Genomic DNA, 10,494 nt, shown 5'->3' on the forward strand with positions numbered 1-10,494 from the left:
AGACAATGCTTTCCAAAGGCAAGATGGAAAACGGTGAAATGAACTAGAGTGATGCGTCTTCCCAAGGTGAACAAACATCCTCCGGGCAGGGTGCCTATTGAGCTCGATGCAAGAGATTCAAGGTCGGTGCAGTGAAATAGTCCCGAGCTTCTCCAGCATTTGAATCCCCTGCATTCTCTTGCAGGCAGGTCTGCAGTCTGATGAGGCCAGGTGAACAGATGAGTACACCAGGGATCAAATCCTGTCTCTCCGATATAACCTATGTGGTGCTAAACAAGTACATTAACCTCTAGGCTTTAATTTCATCTGTGAATGGAGAAGGATATAATTAATTTCTCTTGGGGAGTCCCATGTTTCTATCGAACCATTCTAAATTTACTCCTTTTTAAGATAGCCTTGCTTGGTTCTCTGAGGGAGAGTGATTTGGAACCTCCAGCTTCATTTTGCTGGGACTCAGAGGAATTTTCAACATAGGACAATGATTTCTCAATTAGAAACTGTAGGGACCAGACTTTCACTTTGAGGAGGGAAGCTGGATTTTCACTTTTATTTCTTTGGATCTTTGATTTGGGGAAGACTGCAAGCACCAATTTTAAAATGTACACCCATGTATTTTGAGATGAGTCTAAGTTCCATATGCACTAATTATGAGAGACCTATAAATTTATGGAAGAATGTTAATTTTTGGATTAGGAGCTGTGTCACAGATTTTTTCTGAACTGAGGAGAAAAAAAAAAGTACATCCAAATGATTTGCTCAGAAGAGCAAGTATTTAAGTGGAAAGAATTATAAAGATTTCATCATCTTTTTTGTCTTTCAACATAGTTGATTCAATAATAGAAAACAAAGTATTCATAACAGAGGGAATGATGCACTATTAATAAAATATTTTATGAAACATGGACACTTCTCTGACAGAATTTGAAAGAAATCTTCAATTGGGCAGTGGAAAATCAGCCTTGCTACTAGTTCAAAAAGTCAGAAGTAAAGGAACCTAGCCTTATAAAGAGGCTTCTTCTTAGGAATAGTAGGGGAGGAGATTTTTCACTCTCTCCCTCCTTCAGCTGTGTTGCCTTGAAGTAGACCTACTCGCTTCCAGGGGACACTGTATCAAGTAGTAACCAAAGAAAAACACATTTGATTGTCAGACTAGAATTGGTTTTAATCTGTGGGTGGCTGTTGCTGAACAAACCAAGCTAGGAAGAGGAGTGTCAGGACAAAAACAGAAGTTTAATTTCAAAGTGAGGAAAAGGGCTTATAAACAAGGATACATATGTCATCCTAATGGGAAGGCAGTGTGGGGAGATCTCAATATTTACACCTAGAGCTATATTGTGAGCTGTAACACTAACAATGAGACAAGTTTGATTGATAGCAGGGCTTTGTGACTGGAACATGGGTACTATATGTGCTTCTCCAAGTTCAAAGACTACTGATTGTTGGTGTAAAACAATTCTGGGATTTTCCTATGGCTGAGATTATCCAGAGAGGGAATTCAAAGAATTGTTGTTAAGCCAAACTCAGGACTCACAGCCTGTTTGCTGGGTTTTAGTTTTGAAAAACAGGCTGTTTCCTATTATCTTGACATAACTGATATGACTACAGAGATAGTCACTTTGAGGAAAGGAGTGATGCTTCTACATATAGGGAAGAGAGCCAACTGTAAACTCATAAAAGAGCTAGCTCTGGCTATCAAGAGTCAAGGTGTAGAGAGGGCACACCCCAAGAAGCCCAACTAAAGAACTCACCCAGCTAAGATGTTTCACAGAGGAAGGGATTTGTGAGAATTTTCATTGAAAAGACTTTTAGGTCCTTTAATACTATAATAGTGAATATTCTTGATCACATATGTTTCCTACATGTATGCTTCATTACCATTGTACCCTAAATTTGTACTTCCTCTTTATATAGATGGCGTGTATATTGCAGAGAATGTGTTCCAGATTAGAAGGGACATTTAAGATACTTTTTTTAAAAAAAGCACTAGACATCTCAGTAAGTGCTTATGCTGAAAATTAGTTGCATTTGTATACAGAGGACAGGCCCTAGAATCAGGAAGACATGAGTTCAAATCCAGCCTTAGACACTTACTAGTTGTGTGACCCTGGATAAGTCACTTAACTTTTTTTGCTGAGGCAATTGGGGTCATGTGACTTAGTCAGGGTCACACAGCCAGGAAGTGTTAAGTGTCTGAGGTCAAATTTGAACTCAGGTCCTCCTGACTTCAGGGCTGGTGCTCTAGCTACTACACCAACTAGTTGCCCTGTCACTTAATTTTTTTGACTCATTTTCCTTATTTGTGAAATGAGCTGGAGAAAAAAATGACAAACCACTCTATATCTTTGTCAAGAAAACCCTAAATGGGTTCATGAAGAATCAGACACTACTAAGCAACTAAGCAAAAAAAATTAAATCTACTGACTGTTAATAGAAAACACACCAGGGCTCATTAGGTGTAATAGTAGAAGTAAGTAACAACAGGTTTCTCTCTTCCTTGGAACTTGGAGTAGGGGTCACCATCTAGGAAATTAAGCCAATGGTGCAAATGAAAATTAGGAGTGTTCAGAGGGTCTATTGCATGGAAAATAAAGAGGAATTTGAGCATTTTTTAACAGCTCTTATTCCTAGGAAAAACCAAGGAAATGCTAAGCCTGTGCACGTCATCATTCTCTTGTTGGAAAATTGATTTTGTGTGTGTGTGTGTGTGTGTGTGTGTGTGTGTGTGTGTGTGTATGTGTGTGTTCCAGTTTTTGTGTGTGGCTATGGTGATAAAGAATGTGAATAAAGAGTTTGGAGGGTTGAGATGACAGATCCCCAAAGTAATTTCTATCCTATTCAATTGAAATCTGGAGTTTATAGCAAATGTTTACAGCTGTCAAGATTATTTAGCTGTCTGTGGTCCTACTTAATAGCTTTTGGTATATTTGTGAATATGTGGGGGATGAACAGAAGGAGAGGAGTTGAGATAGCAGTTCAAGTCATCTGCCTATAATAGATACAAAGAACAAAAACCCCATGGAGCCTGGTGGTTTCCCTCTCTTCACAGTTGTAGCTGTTTCCTAATGTTTCTGAGGATTACACCATTCTCCATAGCTCTGCCTCTTTTGTTGTAATTGTTGTAATCACAAGACTATGCTAAAGCTTTCCTGATTTTATCATACAACTTCTGAACAAAATCTTGGTAGTAAAAACAGATAGATGTCAAATAGAAGTGTCAAAAATCCAGTGAACCTCAGGCTGGAAGGCTTAAATTCAAGTTCTCTTCAAACCCATATTGGCTATAGGATCCTTGGCTATTTATATAATTCTCAGTGTCCTGAGGTAAAATTCTCTAATCTGCAGGGTAGCAGCAGAAATGTTTTAATAGAAGTTATTTCTTTACAAGTTTTCTATCCAATGAAATTATGTATTTAATTTAAAAGAATAAAGGTACTTATCCACAGTGAGCCTGCTTAATATTTTTCTCATATTGATATCCAGTAAATCAATATCAACAATAGATGTGAAGCAAGGGTGAAATAATTCTTGTGTTGTTATAAAATCCAATTTGTTAATTTATCTTAAAAAAAAGAAAACTCCAACTATTTATGACCAAGGACAAAAATCACTTTCTCAGCACAATTCCATCAACTAAATTTGGTTTTGTCCAGATCTATGATTTTTTCTGTGGAGGGAATTCTGGTGAGGGAATTCCTTCTATAGTTCCAGATCTGCAATTCATCCTCAATTTGTAGTCTTAGAAGGATGAACAAAAACTCAAGACAAACTTTAATGGCAGAAGATTGTTAAAAATCCATTTTTCACCTCTTGGCTGAAAGATGAGGACTAAAAATGCAGAATGGGACTTTTTCAAAAAAGATATCAGTGTGTGAATTTATTTTGAATGACTGTAATAATTATTTATTTCAAGGGAAGGATTTTATTTTTCTTTTTTTGGAGGAAGTTGGGAAGTGATGTGAGGAAGGATGTGAGTAATATTACAGAAAAAGAAGAGAGTACTAATGAATCATTAAACATATGCAAAGGGAAGTTTAGATGGAAACTCAGATAAACTGGGCAGTGTTGGAATTATACTCTTGGATCTTGAGATAAGCACAACACTTCACAGTTTCAATCAATAAACAAGTATTTCTTAAACACCTACTTTGGGCTAATTGCTGGGGATATGGGTACAAAGAGTAAGACAATCCCTACTTGTAAGAGCTTTAATCTTGTTCTTGTGCTCTATGTTCTTTTCTTACTCCTCTCCTCTTCCTCTTCCTCCTCCTTTTCCTTTTTCTTCTTCCTTTGTATGTCAAAATGTTGTTTGTCCTTAATTTTTCAAATGAATGACATTGTGGGGTGATGTTTTTGATGGGGGTTGAAGTCCCTTTAAGAATATCTGGGCCCAGCCCCCCCCCCCCCCACTTTCAGCTCAGCTTCCCCCAGCCCTCACCTATTCTGAGCTAACTGAAAAGCCTGCTCAGAACTTGTACCGCCCACAGTCATTTAGGTATAAAAGAGGTGAGCCGGAACTCCCTCATTGCAGGAGCCCTCCCAGCAAACACATGGTATTCTTCCAGCCATGTAAGGGTTCCTGCCCGCCAGCAGCCACCTTTGGCCCTGGCATCTTTCTAACTGAGCTTTACTTCCAAATTCCTACCATAAACCTTTTATTTATCAATCTAGATTTTCAGGCCTGTAAATTCATTTTACAGGGGATACTGTGCCTCATGGGATTATCTATGTGCCGAGAAATGGGGTTCCCCCTTTCCTTTCCCTCATTATTTTGACTTTGACATAAATTGGATTTAAGTGAGGCAGAGTTACAAAATGTTATCAGCCTCACTCTCTCTTCCAGAGTCCTCACAGTCCAATGGCAAAACAAAATCAAGATGACCAGTGATGGCCATGGATGCAATGGATGACCTCGGTGTCTTTGATGTCTGACAAAGTTCTAAGTGCTTCATGGTGCCTGCTTCAGCTGCTTTCATAGTTATAGGAATACATTATTTTCATCTTTTAATTCTACTGGGGGAAAAGCCTTCTAGTCCTTAATTCATTGAGGGGTTTAAAGTCTGTTATGCTCCACCTGGTTTAGCCAGTATGTTGAAAAGGTTTATCTGGGTGTGGTTGCAGTATTATTCTACAGCTTCTTGCAGTCACAGGCCAGTATGGCCTTTTTAAGGACTAGGGCCTCTGTTGTTGAAGTATATAATGATCTCCTGGTCCTGCTCATTTCGCTGAATCCTTTTCAATCCTGCTCATCCACTTGTATGTCATAATACATGTTTTTTGTTATGTATTAAGTTCATAATAATAAAAAAAAAGAAAATGCTCAAATGGATCTGTGATCTCATCAATTCAAGAGTTATCTCCAGTGATGCTTCCCATCTATAAATTCTTAAATATATTCTCCCAAGAATTAACCACAAAGGGTTCACCTAACACTCTTGAGGTCTTCCTCACTTTGTCCACATAGAAAGCAAACCTACCAAATAAGATACTTTGGCTGATCATTTTGTTATTCATGTATCATTTGCAATCTTTCTTTTGTTGTCCCATAATATTTTGGTGATAGTCTTTCCTCCTGTTCTTAAACATTCTTTATTGATTATGTATTGGAGCCTGTTTACACCGTCATGCATTTTGCTCTCTGGAAGTACATCTGTACTCCAAATTAACTATAAAGGAATATGAAGAAAGATGCTTTCTGCATCCAGAGAAAGGTCTGATAGACATATGTGTAGAACAAATTTATGTATATATTATTATATATCTATATCTGTTTCTAATGGTAACCATTTCTCAGGGGGAGGGGGAAGGAAAAAAAAGGAAAAAATTCACAGGATAATTTTGTTATATATTTGAAAGGAATAGCAAATTGTACATAGTTGTAATACGATTCATGTAATCATATTTTTATTGCTCTATGTTATGGAAATGCTTGTTTTATAATATAAATTGAAAATTAAAATAAATTTAAAAAGAAAGAAAAGAAAGTACATTTGTAAGTTAGTGGTTTAATGGTATAAAAATACGTGGTTCTTGGGGGCAGCTAGGTGGTGCAGTGGATGGAGCACCAGCCTTGAATTCAAGAGGACCTGAGTTCAAATCTGATCTCAGACACTTAACACTTCCTAGCTGTGTGACCCTGGGCAAGTCATTTAACCCCAGCCTGGGTGGGGGGGGAAGGGAATATGTGGTTCTTATAGATGTAACAATAAAAACCCAAAATGCAGATCCCTGATAGGATATTATACTATACCCATTCCGTCTCCAGTAAGGGGCCTTTTCCATATCTGGACCCTGCATACACTACCTGGTTAAGTTTTAGAGGAGTCTAGCCACCTTAAAAAGGTCATTCTTTCTTTCTCATGCTTTTTGGTTCTTTTTACCTCTGCCTCATAGCCCTAGGTTTGGCTCAAGGAAAATGTAACACCAAAGAAGAAAGGAGAAAGATACCTGATACATGATGAGGACTAAATAAAGGAGAGCTGTTTGTTTCCTCTGAACAAAACAATATTTCACATATACATGATACACAAGCACCTATTACCAGAGAATTTGAGTCAAGTAGCAATCATAATTTTGTTTCTGGGAGGTTAAGACTAAAATCACCAAAATAGAAGACATTTTGCAGAACTGCTGATTATACATTTTATATTTCACTTAGACTCTGCATTGTCCAAACAATTCTATTTCTTCTGAGAAGCCAAACTCATTAATTGTCATTTGCTGGACCTCTGAAGAAGATGTAGAAAGGGCACTTTCTGTAATACAGCTCTTACAAATTGAGTATGCTGTATTTCCTAATCTCTCAGGATCATAAAACTGCCATTAAAGCTGTACCATGTCCGTCCCAGTTACCTATGATCAGGTAAGGAATAAGAGCAAAAGAAGAAGCTAGAACAAGGTATGCTAGAGGCAGCTTAGACCAGTTTGGAGAACTGATTGCCAATAAGAATTTACATCTTGAAAATAGAAAACTGCTGAAAATTGGGACTTGATTTATCATGTGGTTGATTTTCTATTCTTAAAAAAGTGATGGAGAAAATATTAATAATAAAGATTAAATGTACACGTTTGTTCTGCACTGTTTGGAGAGGAAATTGTTAAACATTTATCAGCATACTCCTGCAGCCAGCAACCTGAAATATAGTCTTAGGCTCACTCAGTCAGGGAATATACTTTAGTTTTTATGTGTATCATGCATCCAGGATAAGAGAAGGGCGCTAGCTCTCCTTTCCTATCTCTCCAGGGAGAAATTCAAATAGTCATGAAAATCAAATAAGAAAATGTTCATAAAACACTTAGCAGAGGGCAAGGTATCCATTCAGTATTTAATAAATATTTATTTCCTTCCTTCCTAAATGGAAATCACATTATTAGTGGTTTCAGTTTCCTGGCTAATCTAAAAATCCCATTTTACAAACTGGAATGCTAATATTATTATAGTGTTCCTTTATTCTTTGTGAAAATGGGCCCTCAATTCCAAGCACTAGAAGTCTTAAAGCTGGAACAAGGCTAAGAGGTAGAGGTGAGAGTGAATACATTTAAAGTAAGGAGGACAACTAGAGAAAAGTCATGAAAACAGTATGGCTATGTGGTGGAACATGTGAAGGAGAATAACACATAATAAGTCTGGGAACATAAGTTGGGCACAGGTTGGACAAGACTTTAAATGAAAGAATTTGCCATTGGGAGAGAAAGTTGGCAAAATTCACACCTGGTACTAAAAATGGCTTTAAAATGGTTTTTGACTTAATACTTATTTTACTTGTTTCTTTTTAAAAAATCTTTTGATAGATAAACTTTTGTACACTTACAAATGGTGTGATGTTCATTATTTTTTTCTGTTGACTTTCTCCTCAAGACTTCTCTTAAATGAACTGAGAGAAATAAAAAATCTAACTGATAAACAAATGGTCCTATTGCTGGACGTTTGATAGTGCTATATTTATTTCCCACCTTGCTTTCATTTTCTAATTTTGAATTTTTTTCAATTTGGACATAATTTATATTGGAATTGCTTTCTCTGGTTGTGCCTAATATAAGTGATTTTTTAACAGAAAACAAATGAAAGTAAGGCTGTAAAGGTTGATGAGATCATATGTTTTTATAAAGAGTGGTTGGTGATTAGGAGTATTTGGCTGATGAGGGAAAATAGCTGCTCTGGAACTCAAACTTCAAGTGGGCAGAGTTGCTCTTTCCCAATTCTTTCCCTCAGGCATGACTCTCTGCTAAATCACATGCTTGTCTTTGCCCAGTGAGAGGAAGGAAAGTTCCCGTAAGTCTTTGTTTCAGAGGAGTTTTGGGAGAAAGCTTCTCTTTATCAAGCCTTTTTCTTTCTAACATTACTAGCTCATTTATACCCAGTGGAACTCAAGAAGGCCAGGATTCATGGGACTTAATTTTTCCTCTACTTTGGTTGAATTATAATGGCATTTATTGAAAAAAAAAACTTTTGATTCATTTTTGAGCCTCCATCTGGAAAAATGTAAGTATTTCACAACACAAAATTTTCTTTTCTCTGTATTTTTGACTATAACCTCAAGTACCTTTGAGTATATTTATCTATCTATCTGTAATCAATAATGAATCAGGTTAGTTGTAGTTTTATCTCAAAACTAGCTTTTGTGAAGAACAATGTAAAGAGAGTCATAGCTAGTTGAAAAATCCCTCCTCTTAGGAAAGTTGAAACTAGTGGATTTAATCAATCAGGAAAATTTATTAAGTGCCTATCATATTCTGGACACTGTGCTAAGAGCTGGAAATACAAAAAGAAGCAAAACAAACAAACAAACAAACAAACAAAAAAACCCCAGCTCCTGACCTCAAGGAGCTCACAATGTAAAGGGGGAGAAAATGTAAAGAAATAGAGAATTTGTACTTTAGAGTCTGAACTGGAATATACTAAGCTAATCAGGTGGTTCTGCTAAATCTGGCAAAACATGATGATCCTTTGAGAACAAAGGACCACCAGGTTATCTAAAGAACTGATCAAAGCTCCCAAGCCAATGAGCAATGGCATCTACCCAAGAATGGCCACTGTGCTTCTAACTTGGATGAGATACAGAGATTTAGTCTGAAAAATAAAAACAGCTGTAAACTTTGTAATGGATGCTCATTCACTTCTCTAAATAGCATGAGGGAACAAGAAAGAGGGAAGTGTCACTATTTATTGTTCAGTAGTTTTTAAGTCGTATCTGACTCTTTATGACCCCATTTGAGAGTTGTAAAAGGTACTAGAGAAGTTTGTCCTTTCCTTCTTTAGCTCATTTATAGATGAGGAAACTGAGTCAAACAGGGTTAAGTGACTTGTTCAGGGTCACACAGCTAGTAAGTATCTAGAACTGAATTTGAACTTAGATCCTCTTGACTGCAACATGATGTTCTATACCCTGAGCTACCCAATCGTTCCATCTGCTACTTCCTAGCAAATGTAGACAGCCACAAATTCTTCTGCAGTAGATCCAGCTAGGCCTATACCTGTACCTTTTGGCTCTTGAATGCCTCAGCTGACACTTCTTGCCTCTAGTGAGATTTCAGTATCTCTTTTCCCTTCTGCATCTCTTCCCCTGCCCCATCCCCATAGTTATGGTGTAATGGTATAGTTACATATCTATATCTATATAAATATATATTTATAGATCTTTGTTTCTCTCCTATCCCTCTCTCCCTCCCACCCCATATCTCTCTGTCTTTCTGTCTCTCTATATTCATGATATAATCACTGCTCTGGGGCTTCGAGGGGCATATGTAGGTAGGTGTTGGGAACTTTCTATTCCCCACTAGACACTGAACTCCAGTGCCATACCACAATCCTGTGTAATATCATAATTTATGATCATAGATATAGAGTTTTGAAATGTTCTTTTCCATATTGCAGAAGTAACCTTAGAGATCATCTATCTAACCTTTTCATTTTCTGGATGAAGAAATGGATGACCAGAAAGAAAGTGATTATTTGCTCAGTATCAAACAGGTGATAGGTCACAGGCACAGAATTTGGATCAAGTTCCATTAAATTCAGATCCAATATTGTTTCTATGGTGTTACACCATTCCTTTTCCTGATGTTCACCAGTGTGAATAGTGTGTTTTTTATAATAATATTAACTATATTGCAATTATAAATAAAGAGCTTGAAAATTGGTGAAATAAATGTTTTTAATAAGCCTGTTAATATGTTTAAATTATGGCATGCAAAATGGTTTCAGTTACTTTTCAATATATACCCCATATAAGAAAAAATTTTTAAAAGAACAGAAAAGTCATACTTTTTAAGCTTTTTGACATTAAGTAGTATGGATAAGCAACTTGGGGCTTAGAGTAGCTTTTTCATAAGTAAAACAAAGCAACAAATATAAATATGACAAAATATAGTAACTACTAAACAAAAAATAAAAATTACTTGAGAAAACAAGGGTAAAATATATACAAAAGAACAGAATATTAGAAAACATGTTTTAAGGAATAATCTTTTTCATGATGATAAATGACTCACTTGAAA

This window comes from Sminthopsis crassicaudata, chromosome 3 (genome assembly GCF_048593235.1).
Source record: "Sminthopsis crassicaudata isolate SCR6 chromosome 3, ASM4859323v1, whole genome shotgun sequence".
Classification (NCBI taxonomy): domain Eukaryota; kingdom Metazoa; phylum Chordata; class Mammalia; order Dasyuromorphia; family Dasyuridae; genus Sminthopsis; species Sminthopsis crassicaudata.